Raw genomic sequence first — 20,246 nt, 5'->3', positions numbered from 1 at the left:
CTGTTTCTGTCAGTCTAGCACTGGGGGTGTGTGTGTGTGTGTGTCTGTGTGTGTGTGCGCATGTGCTTGTGTGTGTTTGTACATAACTGAGAGAAAGTAAGAGTATCAAATATAGAAAAAGAGAGTAAGATATTTTATATATGTACACATACAGTAAGTTTTGTATAATGTTGGTCTGTTGTCATGTGTGCGTAGCTGCAATCTTCCATATACATTTTTGTGCATGAATGTGGGTGAATGTATGTGTGTGTGTGTGTGTGTGTTTTCATTTGATCCATCTTCGTGACACGGGCGGGATTAGGGCCTTCCATCAGTCTCTTGTGTCTGACAGCGTGACCCCCTCCGACCCCACAGGCACGTCACCTGGGTTTTACTGGACTGTGGGAGTCCCTTATCTTTGCTACTGTCCTGATGACGAGTGGGGGGATGAATATGAGAAGGAAGGACGAGGGGAGGAGAGAGTGGGGGAAAAGGAGCTAATTTCCAAAAATCAGTGAAATAACTCTGGCACTTCAACCTCATACAAGTATCTGGTTAATTCACTCCATTATTGTGCAACCGTCAGTGGCACTGAGATATAATCTTCTGCCGTGCTGACAGATATAGGACCAAATAAACAGGAGTACTGGTTTGTTTCACTCCTGCTGGTGGAGCCAAGAACAAAATCACAGCATGTGATCAAATCAAAAATGTCAGTGGTACAAAAGCATTGAAACTTAGTGCTTAGTTTGCTCAGTCAAAAACACAGAATTAAATGCAGTAAAATAATAAAGTATCAACATTGAATATACTTCTGTTACCAATGACTTCCACACCTGCACATGAGCAGTAGACAATCATATCCCATCTACAGATGCTGCTTAATGTATAAACATTACATAATATTTCATGAGCTCATTGCAGGTTTGGCGTGTAAAGCATTATTCTGAAAACTAAATTGTATTAGTGCGATTGAACCACAGATTGTATTATTATAAATACAAAGCTATCGTGTAACAACTTATTATATTGTGTAATGAAATGTGTCATGTTTTTAAGCTTAAGCGAACCATATCCGTTATTTTCTATGAGTTCTATTCAAAAAAGGAAAATGAAGGAATAGCTGGAAGTGGTTATTTGTGCCCAACCTGTTTCAGTAAGAATTTATCCTTCACAATAGACTGTATAAACAGCTTCAGGCACAGAGAGAAGAGGGTGAAATGGATGGTGTGTGTTTTATTCTTTAGTTTGCCAGCAGTATTACCTGAAGTTGTGCGCTGTGTTGGCTCAGTGACAGACTGCTGTTCTGACGAATGGACTGGATTTCGAGCCAAAACAGAAGGATGTTGCCAGCTTAGCTTCTCAAAAGGAAACTAGAATGGTGTTAGGTCCTCTGCATGAAAAAGAACGTTTTTTTCTTTAAATAACTAAGTTTTACACATTTCCAACTTAAAGCTGCATTTATTATTATTCTTTTACAATTTGGGGAGAGCGCAACATAGTCTTAACACCACATTGACACTTTATCACTTTATTAAGTTGGTAAGGTGAATGTCTTAGCATCAGATGCCTAGTTACACTTCCAGCAAACACTGAAGTTGTGTCTCTGGTCACTTGATGAATGTACTTTAAGTCTAACATTCACTCTTTTTTTTTTTTCGCTCTGGTTCGGTCTCCACCAACTCCAGTAGGAGATATCTGGCTCTTTTTATAGCATTGTGGTTGAAAACAGCTGCTTTCTTCTGCAGCTGGAAATCACATTGATGACATCAGTGAGAGTGAGTCAAGAACATTCAAACCAATGCACTGAGCTAAAAGACGCAAAATTGAAAGTAAATGAGGGTAACAAAGTCTTGAGCAACACCTTCCATATTGTATGAAATAAAAAATATTGATTAGAGCGTCTTATTCAAGTATGACCAAAATGTTAGTCTAACCCCATAACCTTAACTGAACGTTTACTTTCTTAACCCAAAGTTTAACCAAAGGCTGTAAAAATGCCTAGAAATTACTTTTCACAATCTCTGTTGGAGGAATGTGTTACATTACATTAATAACCACAAATATTAAATAATAACATTTAGATAATGCAGATTTTGGGCTGAGGTAATGAAATTTTATATGGCTGTGTTCCATAACGTTTTATAATATGCTCACCCATCGAGTTTTACCTTTAAAAAGCAAAAAATAGCATGGGCTGCTGTAGACTGAAATTACTGGTAGAATCAATGGCCCATGTGATGATGTTGATTCCACCCAGTTGTGCCACTTTTTATTTGATTGGGTGGGTAAAATGGTTTGGAGCTATATTTATGATGATTGGGTGGGTTTGAAGCTCTGACTGGGCTACTTGTCTGTCAAAACTGGCAACCAGACCTGAAGTGATTAGTCAATTAATCGATTAGTTCATAATCTACAAATGTATTTATTTATTTATTTTTTAATCGCTCAGTTGTTATTTCTAAAGCAAAAATACAGAAGGTTTTCGGGTTCCAGACTCTGTTGTGAGGATTTCTGTTATTTTCTCTGCTTTCTATCTTTATAAACTGAATATCTCTGTGGTTGTTTGACTTTTTATTGCTCAAACGTTTAATGGATTAATCAAGAGAATAACTGTTAGGTTAATCAGTCATGAAAATAGTCATTGGTCTTACTGGAAACACTGAGTGTGAACTTCAGTGGGCCTCACTGGCCCCAGATCAGGACACCTCTTGAATAAACAACTCTAGTTCATAGGATCCATTACATCACCACAAACCAATAAATTAATTTGGCAGTATTTAATTTACAAATAATGGAAAACACAAAACTGCATCAAATAATGAGCAACGAGTAACAGTACATGTGACAAAGCTCATTACAATGCCTGGCCACAACAGTACAGCTCTCAGCATTTTTACTAATGGTTCTGTTGGCTCAGATGTTGATACAAAATCTCAGACTGTCTGACCGATCCATCAAAAAAAGCTACTTTTCTTACACATAAAGCAAATCTGCAAACTATCTGCTGATTGTCCCTGAAAATGTATTGTCTGTGAGTATTACAGCATTTATGTGTGAGTGTGAGAGTGTGTGTATGTGTGTGGGAGGGAGGAAGGGAGGGGGGACACCCACAGGTGCTAATAATCACATATGATCACATATGATTGGAATCAGGTGCTGGCAACAGTTTCTTGCTATTGTGAGGGAATATTAGAGCTCTCTGAGGCTTTGGCCGCTCATCATCTTGCATTGTAAAGTTGTTTACCATATTTCCATAGTTAGATTTTCTGAGAATATCCTACAGGTTAAAGCCAGGTTAGTCCACAATATATCCGTCTGAAATCGGAGGCATAATAGTAACTATAAGCAAGAGCATGGAGGTCTGAGAAGGGCAATGTCAGTCAGCTGGTCAGTTTAGTTTTAGATTTTAGGGCAGTAGGACTTTCAGATGAACGCTTCACTTCTTATGAGTGAACAGATTTCTAAAAAGCAGAAACTGATTTATTTTGTGCAGTGCACAGTCGCTTGGCTGTTTAAAAATGAGGGGTTCGTTCAGAACGTCCTGTCTCGCACAATAATGATGCAGTAGCGGCGATTCTCTCTGTTTTCACGTCACCTTTTGGTATCATCTCAGCTGGCTTGGAACTGCAGCGTACCAGGTACCAGGTGCTCTCCACAACTTCTGTCTAATGGAAAACCAAAAAATACTTTGTGGACTTTGTGTTGTTTGGTACTGTGCAGTTAGTGTACAGAGGGTTGATCAGTGCTTGCCTGACGGGAGCAGTGATAGTGAAAAGCGCCAAAACAGTAAAGTAGCACGCTTTAAAACCAAAACAATGAGCTGAAAGACGCTAAAAAAGCTCCAGAGTGCTGAAGGGAACTGCAGCGTCAGGTGATAATTTTCTCTAGGTTCATCACTACAAGTGACCCTTTTAACATACAAGTAGTCATGTGATCCATTGTTAATATAAAAATATTGGTTACAGTTGCTTTAACAAAAAGAAAAAAAGCTAATTTAGCCACATAATACCATAAGGGTGAAAAACAATCAAAATGATCGACTTCTGAATATTTTTACTTGATCAACTTTAGCATTAGGGAATAAGGTATGACACATGCTGAAGCCTGTTTTATTTGAGTGAAATTAAACTTTAAAGCACTCTTCAATTTCATATAATTTGTAGAGGGAAAGAATGGAAACTTTCACCTGAGTCAGTGAAAAGTTTGAATTAATAGTCCACTATGATAATATTTTTCTTTAATCTTTCTCCTGATATTTTCTGGGATGCCACTAACATTTTTTTAACAGCAAAAATATTTTTAGTTTTAAGATTAAACTAAAATATGTGACATGTTTGAATTCCGAGTGAACTCCCCCTGACAAAGTGCCAAATGTGGTGGTTATAAGAATAAATTGTTCCTCTTTTACTTCAGTGAATAAGTGGAATTTCTAAATTCTCAGTGAACTGACCCCAAACATATTGTCTTGTCTATTATTATAGGTCTACAGCTTCCACGTTGGTTCACATTACAACAATGAAAACAGCTAATCTTTACCTCACCGACACCACACCACAAAAACTAATTTCCCTGCTGCCACAGTATTACCACATACTGTATAAAATGAGCAGGACCAGGCTGCGTCTCACAGTGGAAGCCAGGCTACTGATTTCATTGGCAACTGCAGCAGATTTTTGTTCCAGCCACATTCTCTCTCAGTTGTGGCCCACAGTGTAGGTTAATACTTCATTCATGGAAAATCAATTGAAGAGTGCTCTCTAGTGGTTTCAAGTTGGAACAGCTGAAATAAGCCTGAACATTCACTCATTTAGGAGTCAGTTCATCTCCTTGTGGACAAACTGTCAGTGGTATTTTCCTTTATTTCAGACAATGACTGGATTAGTGGCTTTCATAATTTTTCACATACATGTATTCAGCACAGAAGTACTTTTTTTTTTTTTTTTTAAAACCTTGAATCCCAGTTGTTTTTCTTATTCCAGACGTCCAAAAAATGCTAGTCATCAGTCTTCTTCGGGCAGTTAAGTGTTGTGTGGGACAGCTTAGCAGCAGGATGCAGTATTATTTCTTTGAAGAACAATCAAATACATTATACACGTTTAAAATATTATGTAACTGGTGTGCTCATGCCAGAGACAGATAAATCAATCTGGCTCCACAAACTTACCTCTCATCCATCATTATTTAATAGTGCATACCAAATTTCATCCAAATTTCAGGTTATTGTAGAAGGTAAGAATCTGGCTTTCAGGGCTGCGTGCTGTTACTGTGGTGAAACTGCTCTTTGCTCTGACCTTAACAGTATTTTCACACACACATTCTCATGCAAACTGCTGCAATACAGGAAACCAGAATCAGCAACACAAAGCTGCTTGCAATCACCTCGGCTGTTTAACAGCACCAAACACAAGATAAATCAAGCTAAATGACTGTGCGGTCCAAGGAATACCCATGTTTTTGTGGGTGTCAGGAGGGACTGATCGGGTATGCCGGTGCATGTATGTGTGCGTGTGTGTGTGTAGTTGTGTGGACAGTAGCACTATTGCGTGTTCATGGATTACCTTCCTTCCTGTCTGCCTCATCTTGTTTCCAAGCAGCACAGGGCTGGACTTCCTGCTTTGGGAGATGGGACTCTTTGAAGAGGCCTACTGAGCGTGCTCCCTGGAGGGTTGTCAGGATCAGCCTTGGCTAACAAACACCTCAAAAGGGAGCAAAGTCACTGGGCCAAACATTTCCTCAATCACTGAACACTAAGTCTGTGGGGTTTACACTCCCGGGGCACAGGGGCACCAACTCCCTAATGCTCACTGTGGTGAGTTTAAGCTGCGCAGAGGAATGAAACTGTTCACACGCAAGGAAGAGGACGGCAAGAAATGCATACGAACCACACCCTGTCACATGGACATTAGGCATGTAAGAGAACTTTCTCATACATGTATGCAAGAGCACACACAAAAGAACCAACCTCCACCCACATATCCACATGCAGGTAAAAACATCCAAAGACGTATGCTTAGAAAAAAAGGAAAAGAAAGGAACATCCTCTTGATGGGTGTGCACGGACTCACACACTTGATTTCCCTGCAGTTTTAGCAGCAATGACATACATAAAGGAGTTGTGATTTGTGTTTACATGTTTACAGTTATCGCTCCTCATGCGATTCCTGCAAAAGGAGGGATGAAGGGAAAATGAAAGCAGGAAAGTCCTGTCTGAACAGCAGCATCCTGTTTGCATCCTGTGTGTGTGTGTGTGTGTGTGTGTGTGTATGCGCGTGCAGACAATTAACACTGCAGGTAAAGTGCACGTGCAATAGGATTTTTCAATGTATATTAATGCGCTTATATTTGCATATGTGGGACCCTGGGTTATGTGCATTTGTGTCTGGGTATAAATGCATACATGCATTATTTGTGAGTTACATGCACAGTAAGGCTGCAGCAACAGGAGCCTCTTAGTGCCAACAATTTAGGGAAAGGGATTGTTATTTTTAAAGGATATGATGCTTTCAGTAAAAATATTGTTACTGTCATACAGAAACAACAGTGCTGTCAACTAAATGACTCATTGGGAAACTTTCATTGTAAGATAATCAGTTGGAATACCCCAGCCTACTGATGTTATGTGATTTGTGTGTCACTTCCTGCTTACAAAACATGGAATTAAAGACATTTATCTTTGCTGTGAAACTGTGATTGTCTACAAACAGTCTCACCGAACTTCCACGCAAAGTTTGTGCAAAATAATGTCCATTCAAGTTAACTGGGATTATTTTACACACCACTTGGAGCTTTTTCTGGGGCTTTCAACTGTATCATTAGTGGGTAGAGTTTGGATCTGCCAGCTTAGAAGTTGTTGTGATTTCACTACACAGAATTTATAGAACTGTTTGTCCATGTTGGCTTTAATGAAAAGCAAGAAAATTCAATTTATTGACCTTGGAAACTGAGCTTCCAAATAGATCCACCTCCATGATGAATGAGCTAATACTATCTGTATTGAAAGCTCCAGAAAAAAGTTTTTTTCTTTAAACATTTTGAGTTTTACTTCATCTAATCTCATGTCTGTATCTGGAATTATCCTTTTATATGTAATCTGTATCACTGTGTTACACTTTTTTTAACATCCCTAACTTTGAGCATTGGTTAGGTAACATTCTGATTACACCTTCATCAATACTTATTGATTGCTTGGTCACCTATATGCTGATCAGTCCTTCATCTTCTCACTGGAGTGAGTGTGGAAGTTTTTGAGGAAAACATTTTGGACCTTGCTGGTACCAGTATTTCTGACAGTATACAATGAAGGATGCGAAGAGAAATAAGAAACAATGGGACAAAAAGGCCTGAAGTCAAACTCAAGCTCACAACAGCAATAGTAGTTTACCCACTGTTATAAATGATTCCAGCTTCATTGTGTGAGGTATTTCCATTGCAATCACTGTAATGGAAATAATATCAGCGGCATGTTCAGCTGAGTTAAGCCAAAGCATGTAATAGATTGCCAATGGCATAATCCAGTGTATAATGACAACGTGTGACCACTAAAACTTTTGGGCTTCAGTCAGAGTCATGTCTGAGCTGTCAGAGCCAAAGCAGACGAGGGCATGATAAGACACAAAGTGTCTATGGTGTGAGATGAATTGCCACTGACAGCCACCATTATGATAATTACCCTGTGTGTACATATACCAGTGAAACCCTATAGGGGTTCAGAGTGCGGTCAAGCCAACAGCAGAGTAGGGCATGATATCATGTGTGGTATAATATGCAGTGCCAGAACAGGCACAAGAAAACAAATGTCTATATTTAGCTGGCTGACGCTTTTACGATGATGGATACTGTACCGAGTGAGTCAGCCCTCAATCAAAAAGAGGAAAAAAAAAGGAAACGGTGGAGGAAGAAAATAAAAAGGAAGGGGAGGAAAGAAATTCCAGATGTCAACAGTAAAGTTTGTCCAGCTCCGGTTTGTGGCCACTGGAGCTTTGTGTACCTGCCCCTGCTAAAGCCATTACCTCCGGCTGCAGCGCTGGGGGAGCTGCACAACAAAGCCAGAGAATTCTCGGAAGCCCTTCAATCAAGCTCTCCAACATCGTCCCGACACTGCTGCTTCTCGCTCTCCTAAGAACACACTGTTAATTTGACAGGGTGGAAGAAGATGAAGGTGTGCCCTGATCCTGCGGTATTGTGTAATGTTTGCGCGTGTCCCTGAGTGCGTAAGTGTGTTCCTGCACATGTGTGTGTGAGTGCGTGATGTGTAGCAGTGGAAAGTACATTTACTCAAATACTGAATGAGTCTGTATTTTCTTTAAGTATTCCTGTTTTCTGCTACCTAACTGTACAACTCTTTACTGCACTACAGGTTCAGGTTTATGGTCATTTCTACATATATACAGGGATGCCATTACAACACAGAACATACATTGAGGACAATAAAGTATAGGTGCCAAAAACTAATAACTGTAGACTAACACTAACAACTGTCAACTAGAAGTTAACATGTGCAAAAACCAGTCAAAGTCCTAAGGAAAAAAGTATTAGTAGTCTTAGTAAGATGTATGATGATTGTAGCCAACTTGATGGGCTGGTGAAATTAGTGTGAAACACAATTAGTATTTATTAAAAATACAACTAGAAAAATGGGCTCAATAGAGTGCCAGACCTGCACCACCAACAACATTCACCAGACTTCAGAGAAAAAAAAATCCAATCCATAGTAAATGATCTGTATCTGCCCCAAAATTGAATGGGTTCTTCCCTGGCCCATGCCCCATCCCTCCAACAATTTCGGTGCAAATCGGTTCACTACTTTTTCCATAATCCTGCTAAAGCAGACACTGTGAAAACATGACGGATATTTGCTGTAGTTACTTTCCAAATTAAGATTTTTACCCCCAAAATACACTATTTGGCCACAAGTATGTGAAGCCCCAGAATGAGGAGAGGAGTGTCCACATATTTTTGGCCATGTAATGCCTAGTATGATGCATTGTTAGAGGTTAAACCAACCAGCAGTAAATAAGCTAGTTCAGTATTCAGCTAATGCAATATATCAATATGAAACATATGCAAAATCACAAATAAAAAAAATCGAATGTATGTTTATACCACGAACTGCGCTCCACTGTTACACATTACATCAGACAACACCTATCACACATATACAGCAAGAACATCTACAATTCATTTGGTGGTGTTAAAAATTTCTCAAAATCACTAAATTGAGAATTTTGTTAAATGATAGCACAATAAGTTCACACCATTAGAGTACGACTGACAGAACAGACAAAACCAATATTACCAAGCTCTACTCATAATACAATAAAAACCCAGTAATATAATTTAGAATAATGTTATTCTGTTATTATTTTTAACTCTCTGAAAGAGGTCTTCTGCATAATGTGCACATTTACTTTTGATACTTTATTTAGCCAATAATGCTTCAGTACATTTACTTTTAGATTTTTACATGCAGGACTTTTACTTGTGGAGTATTTTTACTTGGTGGTATTCCTACTTTAACCTCAGTAAAGGATCTGAATACTTCTTCCACCACTGATAATGTGCATCTGCCTACTCTTATTTCTCCGTCTGTGTGTGCATGTGAGTGTGTGTGTTTGTTGCGTGTTGTTTTTTCTGTGGGGACATGTGTGTGGGTGTTACACATTAAAGTAAAGCAGTTGGTCGGATTGTGGTTTCCAAAATCATCATGCTGTCCTCCAAAGTCCTGTTCAGTTTGCTTGTCACCTCTGTGGATGGGCATGCTTCATTTCCAACATTTTTCCATGTTCTTCTTCTCATGTCTGCGCTTTGACCACAATCAACCCCCCCCCACCCCACTCCTCCTCATGCAACATCCCTCCTGGAGGGAGAAAATGGTCCCCATCACTTTCACTTTGAATTGAGCTGAACCAGACGTTGCTCGCTGAGTGTTGTATAATGTGATGATGAAGTCTGGGTGGCTCTCTCATGTATCTAATACAACCCTCGGCTCCCTCGGGGGCTCTCTCAGAGATGTTTTGCAACCACGAAATGAGAGACAACTGCCAAACATGTCGGAGGAAATATGATGCTGCGTACACGGCTTGTTACAGTACTGACTGCCAAAGACATTAGCTGTGATTATCTTCACTGCTTTTGTTGCTTTAAACTCACCATTGAACATGGCATTCAAAAGCTTACTTATTGGCATCATGGAGGTCTCTAAAATAAAACATTAAAATTTATAACACTTCTTCTTTTACATTTTTACACTAAATGCTGCAATAAAATATAATATTTTATGGCATTTTGAATAGTGCTATTATTTTAATGTATTGTATAATAAAACAAGAAGATAATGTTGCCACGTTTCAAATTGATGAATGTACATTAAAATGTTACAACAATCAAATCGTGGCCATAAAACTAAACTGTTTCACATTTTGAAAAATGCATTTTAAATGGTAGGTCTATATAACAAAAGGAGACCTTAAACCTAATGATATATTCTGTTGTCTTATGTCTGTGAAGGATTTTATAGTTTTGGCTAAAATCATGCACGGTCACTCCCGTCTGTGTTACAGAAAAGAGTCAGAGCACCTCGGTAATTTTACTTTTTCTCTGAAGAACATGTTGTAAAGTGGGAAAAGAGAAATGTGACACATCGTATGTAGTCACTGTTAATACCAGACTTTATGTCAGGTTTGTTCTGGTCTGATTTCAAGTCTCAAAATGCTTTGTGCTTATTTTATAATCACGATACGGTGCACATTCAAGTCCTGAACAAGTCTCTCAAGGTTATACTTAAACTTTCTTTCTTTCACATCTCTCTATTTAGATCATTCATTGCAGATTTTTTGCTTTGCTTTCACAAACATAAGTGCTTCCATGTAACTTGTACTTTTGTCCACATGCTCTTACTCACCAGCATCTATGGATTTTATTTATTGATCTAGTGGACTCTACTCTAAAGAACGTGAAGGCCCAGTCACTCTGCTGTATATAAATCAAAGTGTGCATAAGGTCTGTTTGGACCTGATGACAGCTCAAGGACCAGTGAAGAAGCAAGGAAAAGACATGCCTCGTCATGTGTGGAGACTTTATACAACACTGCCCTCTACCTAACGCTGAGGGGGCTTCAGTGACGTGTGGGAGAGGAGCTCTGGCTTTTGCTCTCACTCGGCACAATATGGTATTTATTTAACTTTGACTGACTTGAAATGTGACAGCCAATGATGAAATATAGTCTCGTAACAATATAACACGGTGTAACCTGGCAGTCACAACTCTGGTCTATATGCGTCATGGATCAGATGTGGCCTAATCTACAAACCACAGTCCTTCAGTGACCTGAGAGAGTTAATTTCTGGATAATACATTTGTTAAACACATGTAACATAACAGACTTTGTCAGTGAGGGAATGGGAAAGTACGGAAATTATAGATAGATAATAAATAAATTAAGATATAAATTAAAATAACAATGTCTTTTTCTTTTCAGAAAGTGGACAAGTTATCCTTTCTATAGATCCTTTAACTTATACTTTTCGGATGTATGTATTATTGATTTTCTTGAATAACTAAAACACAGTAGATCAAATTAATTTCACAAATTAACCTAACACTTAGTCTCAAAGTAAAAAGTCTGCTTCATCAAATATGGTGCTTAAGGTTTAAAAAGGCAAATATTCATGTGTAAAAGCACAATAAATATGATGAGCAATATCTTTTGAGCCTAGCTTGAGACACAGAGAAGGTGTAAACCCTTTTGACAGAAGGCAGTCATGGGTAGTAAATATTTAACCCTAATCAAGTACAACCCTAACTTTAATCCCTTATCTCAACCTTAATTATTTCCAATTTCTACCCCTAATTTCACGATAACCTGATTTACACTGGTAATAACAGATTTAAGATATAAGATTTATAATCTAATCTTTTATTTATTTATTTTTTTATATTAAAAATAAATAATTCATTACAGATTCTCAATCATGTTTCAAACTTGCTTTCCAAATTGAATATCTCTCTCCAAATGCTTATAGTAAAAACAATTATCAGCCTACTGATCGAGATTTCATATTGACTTCAAATAATATTTTAATTTCATTAAAAATATGTCTTTTGTTATTTATTTATTTATTTTTTATTTAGTTATTTTTCTAGTGTGTATGGAGCTGTACCTAACAAAAAAGACTATCACTATGACCTGTGCGAGTACAAAATTCTCGACTTTTAGAGCCATGATAATAGTCCCCTAACCTAACCTAAAATGGTTGTTGGAACTGTCAGTTTTCCTGAAGCACCCAGCAACTCAACCACCGTCTGTGTCTTCTCGAGCTGTCCTGCCAGGGACCAGTGAAAACAATTATCCAAACACTGCAAACACTCACTTTTTGTCAGAATCCACAGTGAAGCTGAAATTCTGCCCAACAACAGGAACTTCAAAATGCGCACCCACTGGGCCAAGATGGCTTCAGCATGTTTGGTAAATTTGATCAAAAAGCCATTACTGAGAAAAATGTTGGAATTATATAAATTTATATGGAATCAACTTGAAACTTTGCAGCACATTTAGTAATAATTGACCCTTTGGCACAAAGATGTGGACCGCTTTTCAGTGAACTCTTCATTTTAATGAAACAAAAAAGTTTGTAAAAGTTTGTGGGACACTGGGGACATCGGTCCTGTCCAGTGCTTTGAGTTGTTCTTGCCAGGTAATTTTACAAGTCCCTGTGAAGACAGATCTGACAAGAGAGAGTGGGGAGGAGAGAGCATGGGAGAGCAGAAGAGAGAGAGAGATGATAGAGCGCCTTAACATGTGCCAGAGAGAATAGGAGTTCTTCTGGAGGCCAGAGCTGCGTGTTGCTAAACCTGAGCCAGAATAAAGGCTTCGCTGTGACCTTTCTACTCCCCGCAGGGAGAGAGAGTGATGGCTGGATGTCAAAAAGAGAAGGAATGAGTAGTTAAACCTCAAACTCCTTCTCCTCCTCCAGCTCCAACTCTTGCAGGTCAGGTGCACTGTGGAGCCTGTGGTATGTGGACTCATAGGTTGAGCCTGATTTGTGCAGTCTTCTTGTTCTGCCAAACTCCTGTTGACATGCTTCTCTATGCCAATAGAAACATTTAAACCTCCTTTTACTGACCCCAAGAACAGTGACCTGTGAACGTTTTGCCAAACAAGCATTCCACGCAAAGCAAAGAGCGAAAAGAAAAAAGGAAACGTGTCGGACGATTCTTTCTGGCCGAATGAAACCGGCTCTTTTGTGGATCTCCAGCCCCGACTCCGCAGCTGGATGCTGAGACCCTGTTCTGATTGTGATTGAAAGTGGCAGAGGTAATCACGCATCACTATTTGAGAACCTCTTCAGTATGAATGGAGCTTGAAGCTTCTTAGGAAGAGAACAGTACCTTCCTGCAGTGTGCAACAGAAACGATAGATTAATAAGACTGAATGAATTACACTTTACAGCACAGTGAATCATAGCAACGTAAAGCTAAAGCTTTAAGTTTGGCAGTTGAGGTGACCAAAACTGTTACATATGGTCTTCCACAGTAATAACCACCCTTAACCTTTGGCCTATAAAAGCATGAAAACATTATATCTTATGATTACAAGCATTTGAGACGGCATCAGCATCTTCAAACTTTCCAACAATCTATTTAAGAGGCCAAACTGTGTAATACCTCCAACCAAATTTGGATAAAACAGATTCTTTAAACCTGCAGGAAAAACAGGAAACAGTTGCAGGTCGTAAAATCAAAACAAAGCTGAAAAAACACAGCTAAACTGCAGTGATCATTTGCTAACAGTTTGTTCCTATGAGCAACACCTTTCACACTATGCCAGTCATCTGACCCAATGATGATATAAACATATTGATTAGTGCAGCTTTAAGTACAGTGAGTCATATCCCCGTACAAGCTAAAACTTGTTTCTGCTTTTTAAAGCGTGAAAGCGAATCTGTCAATGGCTTCAATCATTCTTTACAGATAACTATCTCTCATGGCAACATATTCTTTGTCCTAAGATCATTAAAGAGCATTCTTGTAATTAATTTGTAATATTATGTAAGATCTCCATTCAGATTTGGATGAGCTAAACTATTTCTAACAATCTTAAAGAGAACTAGGCCATCAAGTTGTTCAGCAGAGAAATCTGATCTAAATGGACTTTCCAGTGATGTGTTCTTGTGAATAATGTCCAACTTCAGTAATACATCACCTGGCTGGTGTTTTATTCATGTGTATGTATGAGCAGTGAGTTTTTTTTCTCCATAAAACAAGTCCAGAGGAAATATATGGAGCGGGTTTATTGTATGGTAAATGTATGTATGATATGGAATCAGCTAAAGGATAAAATTTGTAGCATTACCAGGTAGAAATATATGTTTTTTTCAGTTTTTCTTCTTCTTCTTTCTTCCTCTTTTCTTCCTTTTTTATTGTACGTTTAGGTACTGGGATTTCCTACAGCATCTCTATAGATATAATTAGTTAACAATAAAAAGACATAAATTAAAAGTACATACCATAAAAATTTGTATCAACCTGATGTACAATCTATAAGTGTGAACATTTCTGAAAAGATAATAGATTTTTGTTCAAAAGAGAGAAACTTTCTAAATATAGTCTCCCTTTTGACCTCAATGCGATCTTTCCGACACCCAATATCCTCTGTTGTTGCCATTGGGAGCAGCCGCAGTGAAGAACTGTGACTCAACGGCCACCAGAGCGAGGTCGCACGATGCTCGGCGACGACCCCTGTGTTTGGATTTGCTTGTCTCTCCCCATGTGAGGTTGACCCAGATTACACCACCCATGCGTTGCCTTCTCTCCAACATCTGTCTCCAATTGACGGCAAACCAACCGAGACCGTGACCACTCATTATTCAAAGACAACGAGTTACTTTTCGTGCTTTACACCAGCCCTGGTTACGTCATATTTGTTTATTCAGTTTGACAACGAGCCCCTGCCGATTTAAAAGGCCACATTGTGAAACATTTATTGGGTTTATTTCCCAAAATGGGCTCCCTCTTGAGTTTCGTTTTCCTGATTTACAAAGAGTAATGACAAGTGTGATTTTGTTAGATCACTGTCATTTGTTTTGGAGTTTGTTGTGCTGAGGGGCAACAGCGTTTTTACTGCATCTCATGTGTGAGGGCCTGTGTAATCTGGGCAGGGAGGGTTGTATGGTATCTAACCACAAGTGGGAGCTGTGAGACTATGTACTCAACTTGATGTTCAGCCATCTAACCTGAACCACCTTCACTCCTACCTACAGAGGAGGGGGGAAAAAAGAATAGAGATTGTATTTTGTGCTAAAATCTATCTTATCAATCATGTTTTTCCACGGGTGTCATAGATAAGTAAATGTATTTACAGAATCCAGCCATGTTAAATACTCAGAGTGAATATCTTGGAAAACAAACCTGCTCCACAGGTAATTCTTGGACTTCTGTGCAGATATAAATCCACTGCATTTCATAGTGGGCTTAAACTGGTCCTGTGCCTTTTTTCACATCACACAGTACACAGATGGATTGTTGTAGCTCTTGGACAAGAGGAAGAGGCTTGAATTGATCTACTAAAAAGGACTGTGATGTGGCCTGGTCAAGCTCTTACAGGACCGTCTCCAGAGCGAACTTGGACGTGTGTTTTGGATGTCTTTCACACACGGCACAGTCTGTTTCAACACTTGTGAACCTCTGCGCTCCTCGCTGGAGGACAATTTTACATCCGACTCAATAAACAGGAGTCACGGGGTGTGTTTGCACATGTGCGCAAGAGGTGCACATGTAATGTAATTGAGGAGTGGGAAGTGTGTGTAATGTGTCCGTTTGACAGCTTTGTGCGCTTGTGTGTCAGATGAGGGACGGTGCACAGTTCAAGCCCTGAAGCACATCTTGTTTGGTTAAGCATCACAGTGTTTCTCTGCTGCTGTCTCGACCCTCCTTCCCCCGCTGCTCATCACTCAACTACAGCTAACAGGGGAGAAATAAAACTGACTGAGACGCCCACACCCACCCACACACACACACACACACACAGGTGACTGCACTTACAGTTTTATAGAAACTGAAGCACACACACGAAAACAAAACAGGATGTGGTCACAGTCTATCATAAATGACAGCCGCCCCCCCCCTCCCCAAACTAAATCACCTTCCTCTACGCCATTGAGTTTGAATGGGCAAAGCAGCCAGGGTAACTAAACAGTTTGAAATGAAGCGTACCAACTGTTTGTCCTGAATGTGACACATGTTTAAGACAGAACGGAACAAATACATTAATTTGAGAGTCACAATTGAGACAACTTTATTTTTTCTAAGCATCAGCGACATCACCTTTTCTTGCCTGTGTGCATACATAATCCACAGCTTAGCTCCAATAAACAGAAGAGGGTAAATGTTGAGAAAGCAGCTGCTATTACAGTAAAGCATTCATGCAGCTTCTTTTTGTAGGTGAGTCTAGTGTTGCCCTTGCCTTCTCTGTGCCTTCTCTCTGCTCTACCTACTTTCCATTACTTGCTTTCAAAATAAACACACCGCGCCATAGGAATGTTATCCCAAACCTACTAATTTGCCTTGATTACATTAATATTTTTTCGGTTGAAATTGGCCTTTTCCCCTTCCTATTGCCGTTGTTTATTTTCTTTTTTTTTCTTCCCCCCTCCCGCACTGCTCCTCCTTTCCCCTTCCACATGCATTTCTTTCACTATTAGAACACAATTAAGGGTGATTAGTTGTCAGACGGATGCCCTCTATTTCCTGTGTGTGTGTGTGTGTGTGTGAGTTGCAGTGTTTATATTGTTGTCTGTTTATGTAATCATGCACTGAAAGAGAGGAGTCATACTGTATATAGGATGATCATACAGAATCCATAAGTGGGCTTGAGTATTAGGAGATGAGGATATACTGTAGTTTAGTGGTTCCCAACCTGTGGGCCGCGAAGGTAATGCAAGTGGGCCGACAAACCATTTGCAAAACAGAACAATTTTGGTAAAAAAAAAAAAATTATATTTATAGAAATTATGTTTTTACATGTTTTAAAAGGAAATTAATTTGTTTATAAACTCATACGAAGGCAATGATAGGAACTTTTATATAATCTCGTTGCTTAAAGTTGCTATTTATCGATGTTTGTACATAGAGTCCTCATGCAATGTGCCATGTTTGGGGAGAATGGAGCTTCTGATCCCTCCCTGTACATCCTCATATAAACTACTGCTCATAGACAGAAAGTCAGAGAATGTGAGAAAAAGAAATGTATACATCTCCTATGATTTCTACAGACTTGTGCACTTAAATCTTAGTGTAAAAATCCATTGCTTTGTGAGACAGGTGTACCTCACAGTACCATACACTGCCTGTTGCTGGCCACCTCAGTGTGGATTACGTCAGAGCCATCACAGCGATGGAGGAGTAACAAAGTCCACATGGGTCTGCAGAAAAAGCAGCACAAGGTATCTGAACATAGTAACAGCCTCTGCTGGCTGTAAAGAAATTATGGCCTAATCGTGTTTCAGATGCTCAGATGTCAGCTTGACATGCGTCATGATTTTGCGAGGCAGTGAATCCCTTTATTGCTTTTTAAGTGAAATGAAAAGCCTCCGCTGGCTGGCGGAAGATATTAGCAGGTGTTTGTCTGTTTTGTGAATCGGTCGCAGCTGCATCGAGTCAAAAGAACACTTCTTTACATTTTGACTCGGATCGTAACACCGCTGCTATTCAGCATCGCTTAGAAACATATGGTGCTCACAGCCTTGACCGATACCTTATACGCTCAAGTAGTCCTAATTTTCACAATGATTATTTATACAGATTCAGAATCGGGACCATTGCTGTTGGTGAAACCAGACAATCCATAACTCACCCGGCCTGAGAATCAAGCTTTTAGCGTTTTCTTTTTCCTCTTATCGTAATCCCACTGAAATCCACGTTGATTTATTGTGTTTTGAATTATACTTTGCTTGTCTGTTATGCCATTGCTTAGAGGAAAATGGCAAATTGCTTCAAAGCTTGTCCGTGTTCCTCACTAGCACACATGCTGGCAAAAACACAAGGCCAGAGCTCATCATAAAAAAGCTGATCAGAACCTTCACAATGACCTTGACCTTGCTCGAGACGTAAACAGAGGGACAATAAAATCATGGATTAGTAAAGAGGCGACTGTGACCAGGCCGGGAAGTGAACATAATAACAACTCCTGTTTGTTTGAGTGCTGTTGAAGAGCAAGATTCTTCTTTTACATGGGGCTTGGAGACATTCTTGTCTTTGAAGGGGCTGGCATTCAAGGCAGAAAGACAAAAAGAAGAAAGGAGCTAGGGAGAGCAGAAGAAGAAGAGCGAGAGATTAAGTGTGTGGTTATTCTGGCAGAGAGCAGAGGCAGGGTGCCAACAGAAACTCTGCTTTTTTGTGACACAGATACACAAAGTTCTGCGCAACTGTGGCCATGATCTTGTACACACACGTGCAAAAGGGAAACAGCATGCAAAGTAAGGACACCAACACACAATCACAGAAACAGTTAAAGATCATATTCAGGTATACACACACACACACACACACACACACACACACACACACACACACACACACACACACACACACACACACACACACACACACACACACACACACACACACACACACACACACACACACACACACACACACACACACACACACTTTTCTCTCTAATTGGATAACTGAGTGTGTTTGTTCACAGCAATGTTTCATTAAATAACACACAATGTAATACAAACAAGTTAATACACAAGCCTAAATATTTGGAAAAGTTAAAGTGGCACATTTTCAAAACTAACAGTGTTGCACAATAGGCGAAGCTGTTCCACCAACCTTAACAATATTATGTTAAGAAGCGATTAATATCAAAAATAATGTTTGAACAATTGAGGAGACTTTTTAAACAAGCTCGAGATTAAAATCTGATTTCACAGTAGGATTAAGTTTGCTATTGAAACACTCAAACAGAACTTCCTGAGTGCGTCTGTATTTGTACAGAAAATACAATTACGGAGAAAAATGGGATTTCACTGAAAGGTAACTTTCTGACCCACCACTGCATCATTATAGTTGGGTTTTCATAACTCCACTGTAGCACACATTAGACAAAAATCTGTGATGGGTTTGAGTCCGGTATGGAAGTAAATTAGTGCCAAAATTATGCACGTCATCCAAAAATCTTGGCTGCAATAATAATAATAAATACAAACTCGTGTCATTCTTTATTTAAGAATGAACATTCTTTTAAATAATTATGTTTCCCAGAGGTGTTGTGCAGTGTAGCCTATTTGTATATGTGTGTGTTATTAAATAACTGTAATTTGTACTGGTCCAGTTCATGCTTCCAGCATGTTTAAATAAATAAATAAACATACATACATACATACATGCATAATAGAAAATGTGTACAAAAAAAAAAGAAAAAGAAAAACAGGCTTGTTGCCTGAACTCCTTTGCTCACTTGCTCTCTCAAAGCTTTGTTATCTCAGCATTATGTTACAATGAACTGTGGCCAATCGATTTTTGTTTGATTTTCAAGACCATTGGTTCTTAAAGTGGGGTCCAGGGACCACCTGTCAAGACAGCCAATGTAAGTATAGGCTAACTTGATAGCTGGCAAACACATCCATTAGACACTATGGATTCCGTAGTAATTTAATCAGAAATAGACATCAAAGATGATTTATGGTGTAATTTACTGAAATTTGCTAAACTTTATATTCTATCTGTAAATCATACTAACAGTACATATTTCTATCAGTGCTACTAAAGCAGTAACAGCAGCATTCACAACCAGTTCACGCAATGATTGAGCAGCTGTGCGAAGATGAGACACTAAACAGGGTTTGAACTTCTCTCTCGGCTCAAGTATTTCTGGAACTTTCGATGTTTATGACCGAGTTCAACACTGTGAATACCTTCCAGGAGAGACTGCCTGAAAATGTGCTCAAAAATGTGATTATCGCATCTCCACCCTCTCCATGATGACCAGCCACGTTCATGTGTGGCTGCTCGGAAGAGCTATAAACAAACCGTCTGATGTGGTGAGACAGCACGTCATACAAACTACTTATTTCATAGCATAACCCAGCCCTTGTTCTACAATAGTATATCCAGCTAATTGTTTCCATGCTATCACCTGCTACCCCCCCCCCCCCCCCCATCAACCAGTAGGAGTCAGTAGTGTGGCAATAAGGATGTGATCCCTCACTGGCTTCCCAACCGCAGACTAATTGTGTTTGCTGGATGGCATGACCACGCCG

Source organism: Seriola aureovittata, chromosome 21 (assembly GCF_021018895.1).
Source record: "Seriola aureovittata isolate HTS-2021-v1 ecotype China chromosome 21, ASM2101889v1, whole genome shotgun sequence".
Classification (NCBI taxonomy): domain Eukaryota; kingdom Metazoa; phylum Chordata; class Actinopteri; order Carangiformes; family Carangidae; genus Seriola; species Seriola aureovittata.
Note: the sequence above shows the minus strand (reverse complement) of the source record.